This window comes from Amblyraja radiata, chromosome 45, assembly GCF_010909765.2.
Source record: "Amblyraja radiata isolate CabotCenter1 chromosome 45, sAmbRad1.1.pri, whole genome shotgun sequence".
In the NCBI taxonomy this organism is placed as follows: domain Eukaryota; kingdom Metazoa; phylum Chordata; class Chondrichthyes; order Rajiformes; family Rajidae; genus Amblyraja; species Amblyraja radiata.
The window spans coordinates 3,736,514-3,760,259 of NC_046000.1; the positions used below are offsets into that span (position 1 = coordinate 3,736,514).

Here is a 23,746-nt window from a genome sequence, read left to right on the forward strand (position 1 = left end):
ACTCACCCAGCCTATCCAAGTCACCTTGCAGTCTCCTAGCATCCTCCTCACAGCTAACACTGCCCCCCAGCTTAGTGTCATCCGCAAACTTGGAGATATTGCCTTCAATTCCCTCATCCAGATCATTAATATATATTGTAAATAGCTGGGGTCCCAGCACTGAGCCTTGCGGTACCCCACTAGTCACTGCCTGCCATTGTGAAAAGGACCCGTTTACTCCTACTCTTTGCTTCCTGTTTGCCAGCCAGTTCTCTATCCACATCAATACTGAACCCCCAATGCCGTGTGCTTTAAGTTTGTAAACTAATCTCTTATGTGGGACCTTGTCGAAAGCCTTCTGGAAGTCCAGATACACCACATCCACTGGTTCTCCCCATCCACGCTACTAGTTACATCCTCGAAAAATTCTATAAGATTCGTCAGACATGATTTACCTTTTGTAAATCCATGCTGACTTTGTCCAATGATTTCACCACTTTCCAAATGTGCTGCTATCCCATCTTTAATAACTGACTCTAGCAGTTTCCCCACTACCGATGTTAGACTAACTGGTCTGTAATTCCCCGTTTTCTCTCTCCCTCCCTTCTTAAAAAGTGGTGTTACGTTTGCTACCCGCCAATCCTCAGGAACTACTCCAGAATCTAAAGAGTTTTGAAAGATTCTTACTAATGCATCCACTATTTCTGGAGCTACTTCCTTAAGTACTCTGGGATGCAGCCTATCTGGCCCTGGAGATTTATCGGCCTTTAATCCATTTAATTTACCCAACACCACTTCCCGGCTAACCTGGATTTCACTCAATTCCTCCAACTCCTTTGACCCGCGGTCCCCTGCTATTTCCGGCAGATTATTTATGTCTTCCTTAGTGAAGACGGAACCAAAGTAGTTATTCAATTGGTCCGCCATATCCTTGTTCCCCATGATCAACTCACCCGTTTCTGACTGCAAGGGACCTACATTTGTTTTAACTAATCTCTTTCTTTTCACATATCTATAAAAACTTTTGCAGTCAGTTTTTATGTTCCCTGCCAGTTTTCTTTCATAATCTATTTTTCCTTTCCTAATTAAGCCCTTTGTCCTCCTCTGCTGGTCTCTGAATTTCTCCCAGTCCTCCGGTATGCTGCTTTTTCTGGCTAATTTGTACGCATCATCCTTCGCTTTGATACTATCCCTGATTTCCCTTGTTATCCACGGATGCACTACCTTCCCTGATTTATTATTTTGCCAAACTGGGATGAACAATTTTTGTAGTTCATCCATGCAGTCTTTAAATGTCTTCCATTGCATATCCACCGTCAACCCTTTTAGAATTAATTGCCAGTCAATCTTGGCCAATTCACGTCTCATACCCTCAAAGTTACCTTTCTTTAAGTTCAGAACCATTGTTTCTGAATTAACAATGTCACTCTCCATCCTAATGAAGAACTCAACCATATTATGGTCACTCTTGCCCAAGGGGGCACGTACAACAAGACTGCTAACTAACCCTTCCTCATTACTCAATACCCAGTCTAAAATAGCCTGCTCTCTCGTTGGTTCCTCTACATGTTGATTTAGATAACTATCCCGCATACATTCTAAAAAATCCTCTTCCTCAGCACCCCTGCCAATTTGATTCACCCAATCTATATGTAATACTCAATACTAAAAAAGAGATACATTTGCTCATAAGCCATAGAGAAGGTCAGCTAGCGCCTCAGAGGATTAGAACTGTTGGATATCTCATTATGTGGGATGGACCACTGGGAAAGACTGTTGGAGGTTGTCATCCTGAGCTGTTTGAGAAGCTTACCATGTCAGCCCACATGTCCAAAACACACTTCGCAAGATCAATGAGAGCAGCTGCTTTAAAGTATGAGGAGCTCACTGCACCAGTCCCTGAGGAACTTTCACCAAACGGACAGGTCGCCGTCAAAGTTCAGAAGTCACGTACATCAACCGCCAATCGGGACTTCTTGGATTGGTGGAAGTGGGATAGCATTGGAGCAGCATGCGAGCCAAAGTGCGGGGGTTGCCGCTGTGGAAACTGCCAGCCAGGCGGAAAAGAAATGACTCTTGCTGAAGAGATAGAGCTCCAAGTGGTAAGGGAAGGCCTCACCTACGTAACAGGAGACCGTGACAGTAAAGACCCACATTTGCATGCTAGCTATCCTTGGTTGGAAGACCCAGCTTCTCTACCAAATAATAAAAGTACAGTGGAAGCCACATTTCTCAGGACGGAGAGGCAGCTATCCAGAGAACCTGAATGGAAAAGTGCCTACACAGCTCAGGTGCACGACATGGTGGACCGAAAGGCTGCAATCAAATTGTCCGAAGACATGATTGCAAACTGGAAGGGACCAGTGTGGTATGTGAGTCACCTTATTGCTCCAAACCCCCACTCTGTCACAACCCCAGTGAGACTAGTGTGGAACAGCAGCCAAAAGTGCAATGGTGTCAGCTTAAATGATTTGCTGATGAAAGGTCCAGACGTCCTCAACCAAATTCGCGCCGTCCTCCTCAGATTCAGAGGCGGAATCTATGCTGCTCTGGGAGACATAAAGAAGATGTATAACTCAGTCTGGTTGGAGGACCGTGAAGTACACTTACACAGATTCCTCTGGCGAGATTCCGAGGACGAGGAGCTGGGAGAGCATGCTATCACAAGAGTGAACATCGGAGACAAACCTGCGGGGTGCATTGCACAGTTGGCAATGCGTGAAACTGCTAATCTTCCTTCTTTTACCCACCTCAAGGATGAGCAGCAAGTACTCCAGAAAGACAGCTATGTTGACGACATCCTCACATCTCACAACAGCCTCGACCATTTGAGAATCATCACAGCAAATGTGGAACAAATCCTAAAAGCTGGTGGGTTTGAGCTCAAGCCTTGGGTTCTGTCTGGCCAAAGTGGGAGGAAGGAGATCAATGATGCTTTAAAGAAAAGCAAAACAAAAAGCATGATCCTACCAAACCAAATGCATGATGATGATAACAGGGCACTTGGTCTGGGCTACATTGTTGAAGAGGACATGCTCCACGTTATGGTGGGAATCAATTTCTCCAAGAGAAAGAAAAAGATGCGACTTGGTCAAAGCCTTCTACAAGAGCAAATCAAAACTCAGACGCCAAATCCCCTAACAAGAAGAGAGCTTCTAAGCCAGGTAGCAGGGCTATATGACCCCATCGGCATAGTGGCTCCTGTTAAGCAAAAGGGAGCGATTCTAGTACGCAGAGCTTTCCAAGAAGCAAAAGAGGGAAGCTGTTCGGTCAGAGACACATGGGACATGGCACTCTCAGATGGACTCAGGGAGGATGCAATTAAGCTCTTTGAAGAGTACGTACAACTTGTAAAAGTCAAGTTCGTCAGGGCACTGACTCCCTCTTGCTCCGCAACTGAAACATTGGGAATCACCTTTTCTGACGGAAGTGAGCACACCTACGGCGCAGTGATGTACCTGAGATGGGATTCAGACCATGGCCCAATTGTCAGACTTGTGGAATCCAAGGCCAAGTTAACTCCCTTGGACCACAGAGGAGACGCTGTTAAAGCAGAGATGAGCGGAGCAGTGTTCGCCTCACGCTTAAATAAGTATTTTGAGCTACACAGTCAAATTCAAGTGGAGAAGTGGTATCATCTTGTGGATAGCCAAACAATCCTTGGTGCAATACAGCGAGAAAGCTACGGATTTCAGACATTCTTCGCCAATCGGATTGGAGAGATTCAAACAAGCACCAACATCCACGACTGGCGGTGGATTCCTGGCCCACAAAACATCGCTGATGTAATCACCAGAGTTGCCAGCCCTCAAGACCTTGATCAGTATTCGGAGTGGCAAAATGGACCGAAGTTCCTGGTATTGCCTGTGAGTGAGTGGCCAATAAAATCAGGTAAAGAACTGGCTGCCACTGCCAGAGAGAACATCAACAAGTTACTGAAGAAAGCTTTTGTTGCAGCACTATCAAGGGCCAAAGTAGAGAACCAAGAACCGGAACCAACAAGCCCAAAGAGACCACCTGCAGGGTCAGCTATTCAGAACCTTGTTGATGTCAAGCGGTTCAGCATTCTAACTCGACTGATCAAGACAGTCGCATGGATTTGGAGAGCAGCAAAGAGGTTTCTTGGCAAGAACAAAGCCCTAAACAATCCAAAGTGGGAGGCCATCTCTTTGACAGGAGTCATTACAATAAGAAAATAAGACAATGCTCTAAAATACATTTTTTGTGCTGCGCAATGGGGCACAACTTTCCCAAGCACCACAACAGATCGACTGGTAGCCTATAAAGACCAAGTTCAAACCTAGACTTCAAAGTTTGACTTTAAAGCGTCGATCTCCCAAGTGGTTCCATTGGAAGATCGAGTGAGAGGTGTCAAGTTAAACTGAAATGAAAGAACAGGTGCAGAGAAATGCTACAAGTGAAATCACGAGACAGTGATTAAAGTGGGCGGAACCCCAGCCTGCCGAGTTCTGCCTGGGGGTCAAAAGGGCACACAGCACCAGAAGCCAGTGAAGAAGAGACAAGAGAATTGCGAGCAGAGAACTTGACCAGTAAATCAAAAGGACTGTCCGAAAAGACTGCCGCGAGAGCCAGAAAAGGCAAGCAGGACTGATTTTCTACAGACCCGATTGGCAGCCGGTTTTTCACCTGATAAAGACCAAAATTGATAAAGACTAAAACTGCTAAAAAAAACTGCTAAAGAACCAATCTGCCAAAATAAAAGAAGGAGAAAATAAAAGGTGGAAAAGAAGTGTTTGGTCTGAGTGAATCCTGTTCATCATTTCGGGGTAGATAAATCAAATCCCTTTCAAGCGGGGAAATTGCAAAAACATTAGAAGACTTGACACATATAGTGCAGGATCACATCCAACATTCTCAACGTCTACACATACAGTAATTTGTTTTATATTGTGAGGATAAAGTATCCTTATACCAAGCCCCCTTAACGTTTACTTGGTCAGGAAGTCACAGTCCTCATCACGCTGACAATTCTGCAAACACTTAGCTTCCTGTGTACAGATCCGCTCCCAACCCGAGAAAGGGTACGCATGTGGTCGACACAAAATGCTGCAGGAATTGTGCGGGACAGGCAACATTGTAAGGTGTGAAAACAACAGATAATCAGAGAGGAGGAGCCGCGGGTGAGGTTGTTGTCGTACTCTCAGCGGACTTCACACGTACTTCACATGTGATCGGGGGTGCCGCAACAATTCACCGGGTATGTCCAGTGAGCACTGGTGTGGCAGTGTGGGTCGACACTCTCTGGCGTTCAGTGAATGAGAGGTGAATTATCGCTCAGCACATACTCTGGGCCGCAGTATTCAGGAACGGAGCCAACTAGGCAAATATACTGCTGAGTAACGAAGCCATTTTTTCCATGTCGCAGCAGATAATCAATCGACTTACCGGCGTGACCAAAATATTTGCGCTACGGACATACTTACTAACCTATTTCCGCGGAATATTAATTCTGACAGCAGTTCGTGAACATCCCGTCAAAATTATGCACAGGTCGGTTCAAACGAGCGGACCGTGCTACCGCCGTAACCGGCAGGATTCGAACCTGCGCGGGGAAACCCCAATGGATTTCTAGTCCATCGCCTTAACCACACGGCCACGACCACTGCGCTCCAAATGCCTGCGCTCGAAGAAGATAATTCACCAGAAAAATTCGGTGAGTGCTGGGACAAACAGAGCGCTGATTGCAGTGTCACGGCAGTAGTACTGATCCTAAACCAAAGGTGGAGAGCGCCGGAAACACACACCAGGCCAGGCAGATTCGTTGAAAATCGCTATCAAAATATGTGAGGAGGTGACACAATTTGGGGGGAGGGACTCACTTACTTGGTGCCCGCGCAGAGCTTCAACATCGGGAGAATCTATCGCATCGACGCAGCAGTTTGATTTTAAGCTGCATCGGTCGATGAAAGCCCTCGCGAACGGGTCGAGTCAGCACTTAGAAATCGTCTGATAACCGCTTGAATCTTTCAAAAGCTACAAGTGATAAATAACACTTAAACAAATTCAATTGAAGCTAATAAAGGCAAACAGAAGAACCAACCTTGGAGGGGGGAGGCAGAGAGATATGGGGGGAAAACATACTAAATAACGGGAATAAGAGTGAATGAGGGACTTACCTGCAAGCCAGCCAGGAAACCCTTTCGACCTGAGCCCTTATGAGCTGACCAGTTTAAATCCGATACCCGTTTAATCTTTCCCATCCACCAATATGTCCAATTATTGAATGTTCGGCAGTTGTGGCGGGGCCTGAATGCAATCACATCCTACAAGGCGAAAGCAGGAGTCAGCTTGAATGTCGGCGAAACATCACTCCCTGACGAGCTCAATGCGTGTTACGCACGCTTTGATAGGGAGAATACTGATGTGCCTTCTCGAGCCCCCATTCGCTGTGATGGTATTTCGGTCTCATTCACAGAGGCCGACGTCAGGAAATCCTTCAGAAGGGTTAACTGCAGTTTGCTTATCGCCACAACAGATCAACGGTGGATGCGATCTCGCTGGCCCTCCACTCCACTCTGGACCACTTGGACAACAAAAACTCATATGTCAGGCTGTTTTTCATTGATTACAGCTCGGCATTTAATGCTATCATCCCCTCCGAGCTGGGTACCAAACTCGCAGAACTGGGTCTCTGCGCATCCCTCTGCAATTGGATCCTCGACTTCCTCATCCACAGACCACAGTCTGTTTGTATTGGTGGAAATGTGTCAGACTCCATAACAATCAGCACGGGAGCACCTCAAGGCTGCGTGTTCAGCCCCCTGCTGTACTCACTCTATACTCACGACTGCGTAACCGGTCATAGTGCGAACTCCATCATCAAGTTCGCTGACGGCACCACTGTTGTGGGACGTATCACTGATGGGGATGAGTCCGAGTATAGAAGAGAGATTGAGCAACTGTCCATATGGTGCCAGCACAATAACCTGGCCCTCAACACCAGCAACACCAAGGAACTGATTGTGGACTTTGGAAGGAGTGGGATGGGGACCCACAGTTCCGTTTATATCAACGGGTCAATGGTTGAAAGGGTAAAGAGCTTCAAATTCCTGGACGTGCACATCTCTGAAGATCTTTCCTGGTCCGAGAACACTGATGCAATTATCAAGACAGCTCATCAGCGCCTCTACTTCCTGAGAAGGTTACGGAGAGTCGGTTTGTCAAGGAGGACTCTCTCTAAATTCTACGGGTGCACAATAGAGAGCATGCTGAACGGTTGCATCGCGGCTTGTTTCGGCAACGAGTGCCCAGGAGAGGAAGAGACTACAAAAAGTAGTAAACACTGCCCAGTCCATCATCGGCTCTGACCTTCCTTCTATCGAGGGGATTTATGGAAGTCGCTGCCTCAAAAATGCTGGCAGTATCATCAAAGATCCACACCATCCTGGCCACACACTCATCTCCCTGCAACCTTCAGGTAGAAGGTACAGGAGCCTGAAGACTACAACGACCAGGTTCAGGAATAGCTATTTCTCCACAGCCATCAGGCTACTAAACCTGGCTCGGACAAAACTCTGAACATTAATAACCCATTATTTGTTATTTCCTCTTTATCAGTTTTATTTATTCATTTATTCATGCCTATTATTGTAACGGGTATAGCTTGGACCCAATAGCAGCACAGAATCAGGCAGGTATAGTTGGTAACGAACTTTATTACGATACTGTAACGCAGAGTAGTAACACAGGGATGGGTACACCGTACTCACACATAGGCTCAGGATTGATCGAGGGTTCCGAAGAGGGGTAGGCAGGAGACGTAGTCGGGGTAGCGGAAGGTCCGGTAACCAGGAGATCCAACACACGATGCAAACGAACCAGCGAGGGACAGACGAAAGGAGAGTCGAAGCCAGGCAGGAAGTCGGGAAATCGCTGGAGAGTCTTGCATGAATGCTGAGAACAATCTGGCATTGTGTGAACGGTGAGGAGAGTCTATATGTCGGGTTAATTGGTGATCAGAGGCAACTGAGTGCAACAGGTGAGGAGAGTTGGGCTGATGAGAGGGGAGTGGCAGGCAGGCAGTTGAGGAGAAGGAGGAACCGGTGGAAAATTACTGGGAGGTGAAGTGGATGAGAATGAGGAGAAGGCAGACTGTGACAGAACCCCCCCCCCCCCTCAGGGGACGGCTCCTGACGTCCCAAAACAAACAAAAAAAACAATAAAGAAAATAAACCCAATCCTACGCAGAATTGGGTGGGAGGAGGGGGACCGGAGGAGGGCTAATATTCGTCCGAGACATCCATGTCCGCATCCTCCTCCATAGCATCAGAGGAAATCTCCGTCTCGTCGTCACTGGGCGCCTCAGACGGAGGAGGGGACAGAATCTCAGGGGCGGCGACCCCTCTAGGAGTGGCGGACTTGGACAGCTGGTCGGGATGACGCCGGTGAAACTCCCTGATGAGGGAGGCGTCCAGGATGTGTCGAGTAGGAACCCAGGACCTCTCCCCGGGACCATAACCCTCCCAATCGACCAGGTATTGGAGACCCCTCCCGCGACGGCGGGAGCGCAGGAGGCGGTGCACCGTAAATGCGGGGCCTCCGTCGATGAGACGAGGAGGTGGAGGAGGAGGAACTGCGGGGACCAGGGAGCTCTCCCGGACTGGCTTTACTCTTGACACGTGGAACGTAGGATGGACCCGCATGGAACGAGGCAACTTGAGCCTCACAGCCGCTGGGTTGATGACCTTCGGGATCTCAAAGGGACCGATGAACTTGGGTACCAACTTTTGGACTCCACCCTCAAGGGACGGTCCCGGGTCGACAGCCACACCTTCTGGCCCGCGAGGTAGGTGGGGGCCTGGGTGCGGTGACGGTTGGTAGCCGTGGCGTAACGGTCCACGGAGCGGAGAAGAGCCGCCCTGGCTTAGGTCCACGCCCTGCGGCAGCGACGAATGAAGGCCTGGACGGACAGCAGGAAACCTCTTTCTCCAGCGCCGGGAACAGTGGAGGCTGGAACCCGTAGGCACACTGGACAGGGGGGAGCCCAGTGGCCGAGCTTGTCAGGGTGTTGTGGGCGGACTCCACCCACAACAACTGCTGTGACCAGGAGGAGGGATGCTTGGACACCATACACCGCAGCGCCGTCTCCATCTCCTGTTTCTTCCTTTCAGTTTGGCCGTTGGAATGGGGATGAAATCCGGACGTCAGACTCACGGTGGCCCCCCACAAGCGTGCAGAACTCCCTCCAGAACAGAGGCAAACTGGAGTCCCCGGTCGGAGACCACATCGACGGGGAGACCATGGAGCCTGAAGACGTGGAGTAACATGAGCTCGGCAGTCTCCTTGGCTGACCGAAGCGTGGGCAGGGGCATGAAGTGAGCCATCTTGCTAAATCTAACGACCACGGTCAGGATGGTGCTGTGACCACTGGATGGGGGCAGGCCGGTAACGAAGTCCAGGGGAGATGTGGGACCATGGTCGATGGGGTACAGGCAGTGTAAGCAGATGACCCGCAGGAGCTTGGTGTGAGACCTTGTGCTGGTTGCAAACTGGACAGGCGTTGACAAACTCCCGAGTGTCCCTCTCCAACGATGCCCACCAGAACCTATGTAGCACCATCTCCTTGTTCCGCTGAATGCCGGGATGACAGGTGGGTCGAGAGCTGTGGGCCCACTGAAGGACGTCGGACCGCAGGGCAGAAACCACAAACAGGCGATCAGGAGGGCATGCGCTGGGTCCCGGCTGGTTCTCCAAGGCCGCCTTGACCCTCTCCTCCAATTCCTAGGTGAGGGAGGCAACCCTGCGTGAGGACGGGAGGATGGTGCTGGGGCCAGAGGCAGGCTCCTCCTTCGCCAAGAACTGTCGAGAGAGGGCATCGGGCTTCACGTTGCGGGACCCAGGTCGGTAGGAGAGGGAGAAATTGAAGCGGGTGAGGAAGAGAGACCAGCGGGCATGACGAGAGATGAGCCTCTTGGCTGACTGGAGGTATTCAAGGTTCTTGTGGTCTGTCCAAACAAAGAAAGACTGCTCGGTTCCCTCCAGCCAGTGACGCCATTCCTCCAACGCCAACTTAACCGCCAACAGTTCTCGGTTGCCAATGTCATAATTCCTCTCAGCAGGGGTCAGGCGTCGGGAGAAGAAGGCACATGGATGGAGCTTCTGTTCCCCGCCAGCCCGCTGGGACAGAACATCTCCCACCCCCACGTCGGATGCGTCCACCTCCACCACGAACTGTCTCTCTGAGTCCGGAACGTGGCAGATGGGGGCCGATGTAAACCGTGTCTTGAGTGTCTGAAAAGCTTCGTCGGCCGCGGCAGACCACCGGAACGGAACCTTGAAGGAGGTGAGTGCCGTGAGGGGTGCGGCCACAGTACTGTAGCCACGGATGAACCGTCGGTAAAAATTGGCGAACCCCAGGAACCTTTGGAGCTGCTTGCGGGAGTCAGGAACAGGCCAGGTCGTGACAGCAGAGTCCTTGGCGGGGTCCATCTTGATGTTCCCTTGGCCAATGATGTATCCTAGGAAGGAGACTGACGGGGAGTGAAACTCGCACTTCTCAGCTTTAACGAAGAGCGAGTTCTCCAGGAGCCGATGTAGAACTGCCTGGACGTGGTGTACGTGTTCCTACTTGGTCCGTGAAAAGATGAGGATGTCATCAATATAGACAGACACGTACTTGTACAACATGTCTCTGAGAACGTCATTGGCCAAAGCCCGGAAGACGGCCGGGGCGTTGGTGAGGCCAAAGGGCATCACCAGGTATTCATAATGTCCCGTGGGAGTGTTGAAGGCGGTCTTCCACTCATCTCCCTCTTTGATGCGGACCAAGTGGTAGGCGTTGCGTAGATCCAACTTCGAAAAGATAGTGGTCCCCTCCAGGAGCTCGAAAGCAGAGGAGATGAGAGGGAGAGGGTAGCGATTCTTCACCGTGTGTCAGAACTGAACGAGGAGGAGGACACAAATGCAGGCTCAGACACAGGGCAGATCAGTCTTCGGCGTTAAATCGGTCCAAGTCAGTACACAGGTAGGCAAAACAGAGGCAACAGTACCATATAGGAGCAGGCAAGAAACAGTGGTCGAAAATACAGGCAAAGGTCGAGATCACAAGGTCACAAGATTTCGAGAGCAGGAACGAGGTGATACCAAGTAGCATACACCACGAACTGGCAATGGGAACTAAAACACAAAAGGCTTAAATACAGACTAGCAGGGGATAACGAGACACAGGTGAAACACATCAGGGTGTGGCCAACAGACTAGCAGGGGATAACGAGACACAGGTGAAACACATCAGGGCGTGGCCAACAATCACATGAGGGTAAACGACCTGACAGGAAATGGGACCTGAAACAAGAGGAGATGTGAGACACCAAAATAAAACAAGAATGCAAACTCTAATACTAAAAACCAATAAGAAACAGAAACTAGATCAAACGCGAGACCTGACAGTACCCCCCCCCCCCCCCCCCCCCCCTCCACGGCCGGCTCCTGACGGCCCAGGATCTTCAGGATGTTGGCGCCGATAGTCCCTGATAAGTTCCGGGTCGCATATGTTGCGAGCTGGCACCCAAGACCGCTCCTCAGGTCCATACCCTCCCAATCCACAAGATACTGACAACCACGACCACGCCGGCGCATCCCCAGCAACCGGCTGACCGTAAACACTGGACCCCCATCAAGGAACCGGGGGGGCGGAGGGGGTGTGGAGGCAGGGACCAGAGGACTCTCCTTAAATGGCTTCAGACGGGAGACATGGTAAGTAGGGTGGACCCTCATGGCACGGGGGAATTTGAGACGAACCGCCACAGGATTGATGACCTTCGATATGGGGAAAGGACCAACAAAACGAGGAGCCAGCTTCCGGGATTCCACCCTCAGCGGTAAGTCTCGAGTGGAGAGCCACACCCTTTGACCAGGCGAGTATACTGGAGCCGGCGTTCTTCCACGGTCAGCCATCCTCTTGTAACGCGCAGAACTGCGCAACAGCATCTGACGAGCCCCATTCCAAACCTTGCGACAGCGACGGACGAGAGCCTGGGCGGAGGGCACACTGGACTCCTTCTCCACAGCAGGGAACAATTGCGGTTGATAACCATAGGCACACTGGAATGGAGAGAGACCAGAGGATGAGCAAGGAAGTGTGTTGTGTGCATACTCCACCCAAATAAGGTGTTTGCTCCAAGTTGAAGGGTTCTGTGCCACCAAGCACCGCAGTCCTGTCTCCAATTCCTGGTTAAGGCGTTCAGTCTGTCCATTGGATTCCGGGTGATAACCAGATGTAAGGCTGACCGTGGCGTCCAACAGAGAACAAAACTCCTTCCAAAACCTGGACACGAACTGAGGCCCCCGGTCAGACACAATGTCTCTGGGAAATCCATGAATGCGAAAAACATGAGACAGCATGACCTCTGCCGTCTTCTTGGCGGAGGGAAGCTTGTGCAACGCAATGAAATGGACCATCTTAGAAAATCTGTCCACTACAGTCATGACTGAGGTGTTACCTTCAGAAGAGGGCAAGCCCGTGACAAAGTCCATGGAGATGTCTGACCAGGGGCGTGAGGGGACAGGCAGCGGATTCAGGAGGCCAAAGGCGGCCCGACGGGAGGTCTTGTTCTGAGCACAAATACTGCAGGCGGCGACGTACTCCTTAATCTCCCTCTCCATGGAAGGCCACCAAAACCGCTGTTTGGCCACAAACAGGGTTCGGCGGACACCGGGATGACAGGAGATCCGAGACGTATGAGCCCAGTGAATCACCTGTGAACGAAGAGACTCGGGAACAAACAGACAATTAGAAGGACATCCTAGCGGAGACTGAACACCAGCAGTTGCCTCTGAAACTCTCTTCTCAATCTCCCAAGTAACCGCCCCAACAAAACAGGAAGCAGGCAGATTGGGAGTTGAAACCTTAGGGGATGGGTCAGGATCAAACTGTCTGGAGAGAGCATCAGGTTTGCCATTCTTGGCACCAGGGCGGTAAGACAGTACAAAATCAAATCGATTAAAGAAGAGAGCCCACCTTGCTTGGCGCGAGTTGAGGCGTTTGGCTGACTTGATGTATTCCAGGTTTTTGTGGTCTGTCCAAACTAGAAACGGCTGCTTGGTACCCTCCAACCAATGTCTCCATTCCTCCAAGGCTGTTTTAACCGCTAACAGTTCACGGTTACCCACATCGTAATTTCTCTCAGCAGGAGAAAGCTTCTTAGAGAGGATAGCGCAGGGATGTAATCGACCATCTGTGGGGGATTTCTGTGAGAGTACGGCCCCGATGCCCACACCCGAGGCGCCCACCTCAACCACGAACTGGAGTGACGGGTCAGGGTGAACCAGGATGGGGGCTGAGGAGAAGCTCCTCTTGAGTCTCAGAAATGCAGTTTCTGCTTGAGAGGACCAAGAGAAAGGCACGTGGGGTGAGGTAAGAGCATGGAGTGGTGCAGCAGTGACACTAAAGTTCCGGATAAACTTCCTATAAAAATTAGCAAACCCAAGGAACCCCTGAAGTCGCTTACGACTGGAGGGTGTAGGCCAGGTGGCCACAGCACTGACCTTGCTCGGGTCCATCTGTATACCAGCAGGTGATACAACATAACCAAGGAATTGAACAGTGTTAACATGAAATTCACATTTCTCAGCTTTCACAAACAGATCATTCAGGAGCAAACGTTCTAGCACCTGGTGTACATGCTGCACATGGGAAGTCTCGTCTGGAGAAAAAATCAAAATGTCATCAAGGTACACAAACACAAATCGGTTCAGCATGTCCCGTAATACCTCATTAACCATGCCTTGAAAAACTGCTGGAGCATTAGTAAGACCAAACGGCATGACCAGATATTCATAATGACCACTGGGTGTGTTAAACGCAGTTTTCCATTCATCCCCATCCCTTATCCTCACCAGATGATACGCATTTCTAAGATCTAACTTAGTAAATACTGCAGCGTCTTTTAACAGTTCAAATGCAGAGGAGATAAGAGGAAGAGGGTATCTGTTCTTAACAGTAATGTCATTGAGTCCTCTGTAGTCAATGCAGGGCCGAAGTGTTCCATCCTTCTTATCCACAAAGAAGAATCAAGCTCCTGCAGGTGAAGAAGAAGGTCTGATGATCCCAGCAGCAAGGGCATCGTCAATGTACTTTTCCAGGGCGAGCCGCTCAGGTGAAGACAAGGAGTAGAGATGGCCCTTAGGAGGCGCTGTACCTGGCAGAAGGTCGATGCAGCAGTCGTACGGTCTATGCGGCGGAAGAGATGTGGCCTTGGCCTTGTTGAACACCTCCTTTAGGTCTAGATAATATGAGGGAACCTTGGTGAGATCTGGAAAATCCTCCTCCCTTGAACGGGGAGGCTGCCGGAGGGTGGTCCTGGAAGATCCCAGCAAACTGCTCCTTGACGGATCCTTCATAGACTCAGGAGAAGAATCATGCAGATAGATGAGTTTACAGTTATTCCCCCAAGAAATTACTTCCCCAGTACCCCAGTTCATGTGAGGATTATGGTAAGACAGTCAAGGGAGCCCCAAAACCAGAGGATGAAGAGGACAGTCGAGGAGATGAAAACTGATGGTCTCAAGGTGATTACCTGCCACGATGAGTTGAACAGGTTGAGTTCGGTGAATTACCCTGTACAGTAGGCGCCCATCCAGTGCACTAGCCTCCATAGGATCTTGAAGCTGTTCACGTTCCAGCTTCAATTCATCAGCCAAGCGAATGTCCATGAAGTTCTCATCTGCCCCAGAATCAACCAAAGCCTGCAGGGAGTGCCACTGGGAATGCACCAACAATTGTACCGTCGACAATGGACGAGAGGAACGGCTCATAGGAGCGGTACAACTCACCAATGTCCTCTCTTTCATTGGTGAGCTTTGTCTTTTACTGAACAGCTGTTCAACAAATGTCCCAGTTCACCACAGTAAAAACACCTCATTTCCCTTAGGCGGTGCTGCCGTTCCTCCGGACTGAGTTTGGCTCGTCCCACCTGCATGGGCTCCTCCGAAGATGCAGGTGGCGCTGTAGGCTGACTGGACCGGCCGAGAGGGAAGAAGTCCCGACTGGAAGGTGAAGGGCGACGCTGCCTCCACTGCTGGGAGGAGGACCGAACTGCAGCCGATCTCCTCTCTCGATCTCTTTCTCTGAGCCTAGCGTCAATTTGGATAGCCAGGGAAATCATAGACTCGACGTCGGAAGGCAGGGTTAGAGGAGCCAATTGATCTTTGATAGCTTCAGACAATCCATTGCGAAAAGCATCCAACAAAGCAGCCTCATTCCATCCACCCTTAGCAGCAACAGTTCGAAAGTCAATAGCAAAATCCATAACAGAGCGATTACCTTGTTTCATGGAGACCAGGTTCTGTGAAGCCTCTCGGCCAGGATTGGAGTGATCAAACGTGCGGGACAGAGCTTCCATGAACAGGACCGATGTCTGGCAAACAGGAGAATTCCGAGACCACTCCGCCGTGGCCCAAGCCTCCGCCCTACCCGACAGGTGCGTGATGATAAAGGCTACCCTTGAGCGTTCTGATGAAAAGGAAGCCGCTTGAAGTTCGAAATGCAGTCCAAACTGAATCAAAAAAGGTCTACATTTCTCCGATTCCCCCGAAAAGTGTTCCGGTCTTGCCAGGTGGACGAATGGAGATGCTGCAGCAGCCGCGGCCATCGGAGCTCCTGGAGACACAGACAAGGAAACAGACTCGGCAGGCACGGGAGCAGCAGCAGGAAACAAAGAATTCAGCCGAGTAACCATGTCTTCAAACCGAGAACTTAAAGTGTTCACCTGTGAACCGATGTCTGACTGGAACCCCTGCTGACGCTCGCCGAGATCCCGGAACCCGGCGACGATCGAGGAGAGTTGACCCTCGTAATGCGAGATGCGCTCCTCTTGCTTCTGGAGCGCTGCACGAAAAGGATCAGAGCCCGCTGAGTCCATTGTTGGCCAGTTCGTTATGTCAGAACTGAACGAGGAGGAGGACACAAATGCAGGCTCAGACACAGGGCAGATCAGTCTTCGGCGTTTAATCGGACCAAGTCAGTACACAGGTAGGCAAAACAGAGGCAACAGTACCATATAGGAGCAGGCAAGAAACAGTGGTCGAAAATACAGCCAAAGGTCGAGATCACAAGGTCACAAGATTTCGAGAGCAGGAACGAGGTGATACCAAGTAGCATACACCACGAACTGGCAATGGGAACTAAAACACAAAAGGCTTAAATACAGACTAGCAGGGGATAACGAGACACAGGTGAAACACATCAGGGCGTGGCCAACAGACTAGCAGGGGATAACGAGACACAGGTGAAACACATCAGGGCGTGGCCAACAATCACATGAGGGTAAACGACCTGACAGGAAATGGGACCTGAAACAAGAGGAGATGTGAGACACCAAAATAAAACAAGAATGCAAACTCTAATACTAAAAACCAATAAGAAACAGAAACTAGATCAAACGCGAGACCTGACACCGTGATGCCGTTGAGTCCCCGGTAATCTATGCAGGGACGCAGAGATTTGTCATTCTTCTCCACGAATAAGAACCCAGCCCTAGCAGGAGAAGAGGAGGGACGGATGAGACCAGCAGCCAAGGAGTCGTTTATGTATTTCTCCATGGCGCCTCTCTCAGGGGGCGGACAGGTAGTAAAGGCGACCCCTAGGAGGAGCGGAACCAGGCAGGAGGTCTATGGCGCAGTCATAGGGCCGATGAGGAGGAAGGGAGATGGCCCTAGACTTGCTAAACCACCCCCCCCCCCCAAAGTCATGGTACTCGGCTGGGACCCCCGTCAGATCTAGAGCAGCACTGGAGCAGGTGGTCGGTTGAGGAGCTGAGGCTTGCTTCAGGCACAGTTGGTGGCAGGAAGGGCTCCAACCCAAGATGACCCCCATCCTCCAGTCGATGTTGGGGTTGTGTCGTCGAAGCCCGGGGTAACCCAGGATGAGGGGAAGACTGGGAGACTGCAGGATGTGGAACTGGATGGTCTCATGGTGATTACCAGACAGGAGCAGGCGCACTGAGACCTTCTGGTGAGAAACAGTCCCCAGGAGATGGCCGTCGTGGGCGTTGGCGGGAACAGGTTCAGGCAGGGGAACACAACTGATGCCAAGCTGGCGGGCTAGTTCCTTGTCCATAAGATTAATGTCACAACCAGAGTCTATGAAGGTTACGAGGGTGTGCGAACCATCAGACAACAGCGGACGGGCATGACAAAGAGGGCGTCGGGCAGAGGAAAGTTCAAAGGTTCGACTCACCAGTAATTCCTCCGCTACTTGTGAGTCTGGGCTTTTACTGGACACTTGGAGATGTAATGACCCGCCAGGCCACAGTAGAGACAGAGGTTCCCCCGACGCCGACGTTCCCGTTCCTCAGGGGTGAGACTGGTGCGACCCACCTGCATGGGTTCGGGTTGCCTCGACGGTTGCCCCGACGAGGGTAGTCCAGTCTCCGGAAGAAAACGAGCTTGGGTGGATAGCTGGCGGTCCGCCTGTCCCTGTCGCCTCTCCCGACGTCTCGCCAGGATGCGTCGGTCCAGACGGGTCGTTAGCTCGATAAGCCCATCCAGAGAAGAAGGAAGGTCGTGGGACACCAACGCATCCTTGATATAGTCATTCAAGCCCAGCAAGAAAGCGTCACACTGGGCCGGGGCGTTCCAATCACTCTGACGGGCCCTGGTGCGAAAGTCGATGGCGAAGTCAGCGACGCTCTGGTTCCCCTGGCTCAACCCCAGCAGACCTTCCGCAGCGTCCGGACCCATCGAAACCTCACCGAACACCTTGCGAAGCTCCGCGGCGAAGGCCTGGAAAGAGGAGCAAGCTGGCGTGCGTCGCTCCCATTCAGCCGTTCCCCACAGCTGAGCTCTGCCAGTCAGGTGATTAATGATCAAGGTCGACAGGTAAAGGATCCCTGCATGAATGACGGAGGAACAGCAATGGTAGGAATTTCTGTGCACCATCCAGAAGATGCAGGATCATTTTATTCCAAAGAGGAAGAAATATTCTAAGGGCAGTAAGAGGCAACCCTGGCTGACAAGGGAAGATAGGGATGGAATAATACTAAAATAATAGGAGTATAACATAGCAAGGAGCAGCGGGAAGCCAGAGGGTTGGTAACTTTCAAATGACAACATGAGGTAAGACAGATGGCCGTCAAGGGGCAAACACATTAGCGTGGGCGGGAGTCACATTCAGTCCCCGGCAGGTGAAGGCGGGGGTTCTTCCCTCAAGTCCCGAGTCAGCAGGCTGGAGAGACTGAGCCCGGTTGGCGGGTGTCCCGTCTGTTGTGAAAGGACTGAGTCCGGACACTTTCCCGTTCCTCTCATCATGGGCCGCAGCGTGATCTGCGCAGGAACCTCTCCGCTTTAATGTAATATCAAGGAGGGGGGGGGGGGGGGGGGTTCTGGCAGCAAACACGAGAGCTACTTTTTTACATTGATGTAAACTCTTTGGGGGTTACGCTGGGGGACCGCGCCTCCCGTGTGACCCAACGGGTCCCACTTAGTCCAGCATTTCTTAAACATTGTGATAGTACCTGGATCCACCAGCCTCCTACATGCGGTAGGATCCAGATATCATACACCACATTCGTGTAAACAGTACTACATTTGATACTTTCTGGCTTCCGGGTGGCTAGACTGTGGGGGTGTTATGGGAAATAATTTTATACTCTCGAAGACCCTCATTATTGGGTAAATCCCGATCAGGTCCGCCTCAGCTTCCTTTGTTCCAGGAAAATAAACCTGTCTGTCCAGACTCGCCCCTTTCTGGTGGATCACACCCCAGCGCCTCTCATTTACACTCACACCGCTCCAATCACTCCAATTGTATTCCAGATTGCTGCCATCATTCTATCCTTTATAGTGTGCTTTGCATATTTATCTATATCGAACTATCTACACATCGCAAAAACTCTCATCTTGTTTGTTTTGTATTTCTCGGCGTCTTTCTTCATTTTCTTAGCGTGCTCATCAGTGTTGTTATCCCTGTCTCACTACTTCGCCGTGTTCCCAGGTTTCTACACCTTTGCTAATATCCTTGTGCTCACTGCTGTCGCGTATTGATTCCCAGGTCCCGACATTGAACGAAATAAAATATAAACGGGAAAATCGACGGGGATTTATACCTCCGAAACGTCACTTTCCCAGTTATCGAGGATTCGGGGCAAAGTCGAGTGTGCATTTTAAAGTCCAAATTTCTTCAGATACCGTTTGTGCGATTTTCCCCAACTTTTGTAAAGTCAACAGGTGGAAGTGACGGGAATTGAACCTGGGGCCATAAACACGAAAAACGTGCGCCCTTCTGCAGAGCTACATCCCGGACTCCGTGTGAACAACATCGACATTGAAATTAGCTGGCGCAGGGCACGTGGCCACACGAGTTTCCACCACCATTCAACATGTTATCTGCTGATCATCCCGTCACAGTCCATTGTTCCCTTCCCTCCCCATACCTCTCGGCGCCTTTTGTGTCCAAACGTCTCGCTGTACCTTCTTAAAACTGTCCAGCGGCAGTTCAGCAAAGAATCCAATCCGCTATTTCCAGGGATAGACATAAAACGCTTAAATAAATCAACAGGACAGGCAGCATCTCTGGAGAGATGGAATAGGCGACGTTTCGGGTCGAGACTCTTCTTCAGTTCCTGGTATGTTGTTTATAGAAAAGAAGAACATTTCAATGAAAGGAAGTGAGACGTCGCAGGGAGACACCCAATCAGCGGATTGAGGCGACAGCAGAGAGCGCCAGCGTCTGGAGAGAGCAGATTTGCTCAGCTGCCAAGGACATGCACAGCAAAAAATATCCGATCACCAGCGTCCCTGGGTGGGCTCGAACCACCAACCTTTCGGTTAACAGCCGAACGCGCTGACCGATTGCGCCACAGAGACAACTGGACGGAAAGGGCAATAAACGGACGATTCCCGAGCTGGGAAGCGGTGACCAGGGACACGGTTGGGAAACTGCTTTTCATATGCGACATCAAAGATTTGGGCCAGAAAGATTTTTCTAAAATAAATGTTATTCAGACTCCCCACCCACCCCACCCCCACCCCGTATATAGTACAGGATCACATCCAACATTCCCAACGCTTACACATACAGTAATTTGTTTTATATTCTGTGAATAAAGTATCCTTATACCAACCCCCCTTACCGTTCACTTGGTCAGGAAGCCACGGTCCTCATCAAACAAAAAATTCTGGAAGCACTTAGCATCCTGTGTACATATCCGCCCCCAACCAGAGAAAGGGTACGCATGTGGTCGACACAAAATGCTGCACGAACTGTGCGGGACAGGCAACATTTCTGGAGAGAAGGAATGGGTGACGTTTTGGGTAGACACCCTTCTTCAGACTGATAGTCAGGGGAGAGGGAAGTTCCAGATGTTGAAGGGTTGAACAAGAATGTAAGGTGAGAAAACAACAGATAATCCGAGAGTATGAGCAGCGGGAGAGGTTGTTGTATTACTCTCAGCGGAGAGAGGTTGTTGTATTACTCTCAGCGGAGAGAGGAGGAGCACTTCACATGTGGTCGGGGGTGCCGCAACAATTCACCGGGTATGTCCCGTGAGAACAGGTGTAGCAGTGTGGGCCGACACTCTATGGCGTTCAGTGAATGAGAGGTGAATTATCGCTCAGCACATAATCCGGGCCGCAGTATTCAGGACCGGAGCCAACTAGGCAAATATACAGCTGAGTAACGAAGCCATTTGTTCCATGTCGCAGCAGATGATCAATCGACTTACCGGGGTGACCAAATTCTTTGCGCTACGGACAAATTTACTAACCTATTTCCGCGGAATATTAATTCTGACAGCAGTAAGTGTACATCCCGTCAAAATTATGCACAGGTCGGTTCAAACGAGCGGGATTTGCGGGATTTTCCCCAACTTTTGTAAAGTCACCAGGTGGAAGTGACGGGGATTGATCCTGGGTCCTTAAACACGCAAAACGTGCGCCCTTCTGCAACGCTACATCCCGGACTCCGTGAGAACAACATCGACATTGAAAATAGCTGGAGCAGGCCACGCGGCCACACCAGTTTCCACCAGCATTCAACATGATCTGAGCTGATCATCCCAACACAGTCCACTTTTGTGTCCAAACGTCTCGCTGTACCTTCTTAAAACTGTCCAGCGGCAGTTCAGCAGAGAATCCAATCAGCTGGTTCCAGGGATAGACACAACAAGCTTAAACAACTCAGCAGGACAGGCAGCATCTCCGGAGAGAAGGAATAGGCGACGTTTCAGGTCGAGACCCTTCTTCAGTTCCTGGGATGTTGTTTATTGAAAAGAGGAACATTTGAATGAAAGAAAACGAGACGCCGCAAGAAGAGACCCAATCAGCGGATTGAGGCGACAGCAGAGAGCGCCAGCCTCTGGAGAGAGCAGATTTGCTCAGCTGCCAAGGACTTGCACAGGAACAAATATCAGATCGCCAGCGTCCCTGGGTGGGCTCGAACCACCAACCTTTCGGTTAACAGCCGAACGCGCTGACCGATTGCACCACCGAGACAACTGGACGGAAAGGGGCATACACGGATCATTCTCGAGCTGGGAAGCGGTGACCTGGGACACGGTGGGGAAACTGCTTTTCATAAACGGCATCAAAGATTTGGTCCAGGAAGATTGTTTTCTAAAATAAATGTTATTCAGACACCCCCCCCCCCCCATATAGTACAGGATCACATCCAACATTCTCAACGCTTACACATACAGTAATTGGTTTTATATTCTGTGGAAAAAGTATCCTTATACCAAGCCCCCTCAACGTTCACTTGGGCAGGAAGTCACGGTCCTCATAATGCAGACAATTCTGCAAACACTTAGCTTCCTGTGTACAGATCCGCCCCCAACCCGAGAAAGTGTACGCAAGTGGTCGACACAAAATGCTGCAGGAACTGTGCGGGACAGGCAACATTTCTGGAGAGAAGGAATGGGTGACGTTTTGGGTAGAGACCCTTCTTCAGACTGATAGTCAGGGGAGAGTGAAGCTCGAGATGTTGAAGGGTTGAACAAGAATGTAAGGTGTGAAAACAACAGGTAATCAGAGAGGAGGAGCAGCGGGTGAGGTTGTTGTCGTACACTCAGCGGACTTCACACGTACTTCACATGTGATCGGGGGTGCCGCAACAATTCACCGGGTATGTCCAGTGAGCACAGGTGTGGCAGTGTGGGTCGACACTCTCTGGCGTTCAGTGAATGAGAGGTGAAATACCGCTCAGCACATACTCTGCTCCGCAGTTTTCAGGACCGGAGCCAACTAGGCAAATATACAGCTGAGTAATGAAGCCTAGCCGGGCAGAGTCGCAGGACCCCACGATGTTGGTCATCGCCGCCCGCGTTGGGAGCTCCGCGAACCACAGCTCCAGGATGTCGGTGCCGCAGGCCCAGCACTCCGTGCTCCAGACGGCGATCCCCGGTAAGGCATCGCCAGCCCCACGATGTATCAGCTGTCCCGCAGCTCCTGGAACTTTGGTCGGTCCAGGCAGGAAAGGCCGCGCCAATCCAGTAGGTAGGCGGCTGGGGGGAGGAGGGGGGGGGGGGCGAGGACGCGACTCGAATAATAGTCGCGTCCTCTCCAGGAAGCGACTGAAGGACGGTATCCCCCTTACCGTACCCTCTTCTCCCACACTAAAACATTAAAAAAAACATAAAAAAGCACACTTCAACATAACAAAAAAAAACGAAAAAACAAAAAGATACCGGTCTGAAGGTGGAGGCAGCTGGCACCAGCGCCACCGAAAGTACAACACTCAGCGAGGAGGAGCAGCGGGAGAGGTTGTTGTAGTACTTTCAGCGGAGAGAGGAGGAGAACTTCACATGTGATCGGGGGGAGGGGGGGGGCAACAATTCACCGGGTATGACCAGTGAGCACAGGTGTGGCAGTGTGGGTCGACACTCTCTGGCGTTCAGTGAATGCGAGGTGAATTATCGCTCAGCACATACTCTGGGCCGCAGTATTCAGGACCGGAGCCAACTAGGTAAATATACAACTGAGTAACGAAGCCATTTGTTCCATGTCGCAGCAGATAATCAATCGACTTACCGGGGTGACCAAAATCTTTGCGCTACGGATATATTTACTTACCTATTTCCGCGGAATATTAATTCTGACAGCAGTTAGTGAACATCCCTTCAAAATTATGCACAGGTCGGTTCAAACGAGCGGAACTGCTACCGCCGTAATCGGCGGGTTTCGAACCTGTGCGGGAAAGCCCCAATGGATTTCTAGTCCATCGCCTTAACCACTCGGCCACGACCACTACGCTCCAACTGCCTGCGCTCGAAGATTAAATCACGAGAAATAATCGGTGAGTCCTGGGACAAACTGAGACAGCGCTGATTGCGGTGTCACGGCAGTAGTACTGATCGTAAACCAAAGCTGGAGAGCGCCGGAAACACACAACGGGCCAGGAATCGATGTAAAAGATGAGGTCAGTAATGGATTACATTTATTATATATGAATGCGCGAAGTATAAGAAGTAAATTGGATGAGTTTGAGGCTCAGTTAGGGATTGGTAGATATGACATTGTGGGGATTACAGAGACACGGCTGCAGGTGGGTCAGGACAGGGAACTGAATATTCAGGGTTATACATCCTATAGAAAGGACTGGCAGGTGGGCCGAGTATGTGCGGTAGCTCAGTTGGTGAGGGATGAAATTCAATTCTTTGCGAGGGGTGACCATTGGACTGACGATGTAGAGTAGCTGTGGATAGAAATGAGGAATTGTAAAGGTAAAAAGACTAATGAGAATTATCTACAAACCCCCAAACAGCAACCTGGATATAGGGTGCAAGTTGCAGCATGAGTTAACATTGGCATTTAA

The 23,746-nt window shown here is 50.7% G+C and overlaps 3 non-coding genes across 3 annotated transcripts; all 3 read right to left on the reverse strand.

Moving 5' to 3' along the window:
- Positions 1 to 5,521: 5,521 nt before the first annotated feature.
- Positions 5,522 to 5,603, reverse strand: trnas-aga. Its single transcript has one exon. It is a non-coding gene; the product is annotated as a tRNA-Ser (tRNA).
- Positions 5,604 to 19,729: 14,126 nt separating this feature from the next.
- trnan-guu lies at positions 19,730 to 19,803 on the reverse strand. Its single transcript has one exon. It is a non-coding gene; the product is annotated as a tRNA-Asn (tRNA).
- A 1,552-nt stretch (positions 19,804 to 21,355) lies between these two features.
- Positions 21,356 to 21,429, reverse strand: trnan-guu. Its single transcript has one exon. It is a non-coding gene; the product is annotated as a tRNA-Asn (tRNA).
- Positions 21,430 to 23,746: the final 2,317 nt, after the last annotated feature.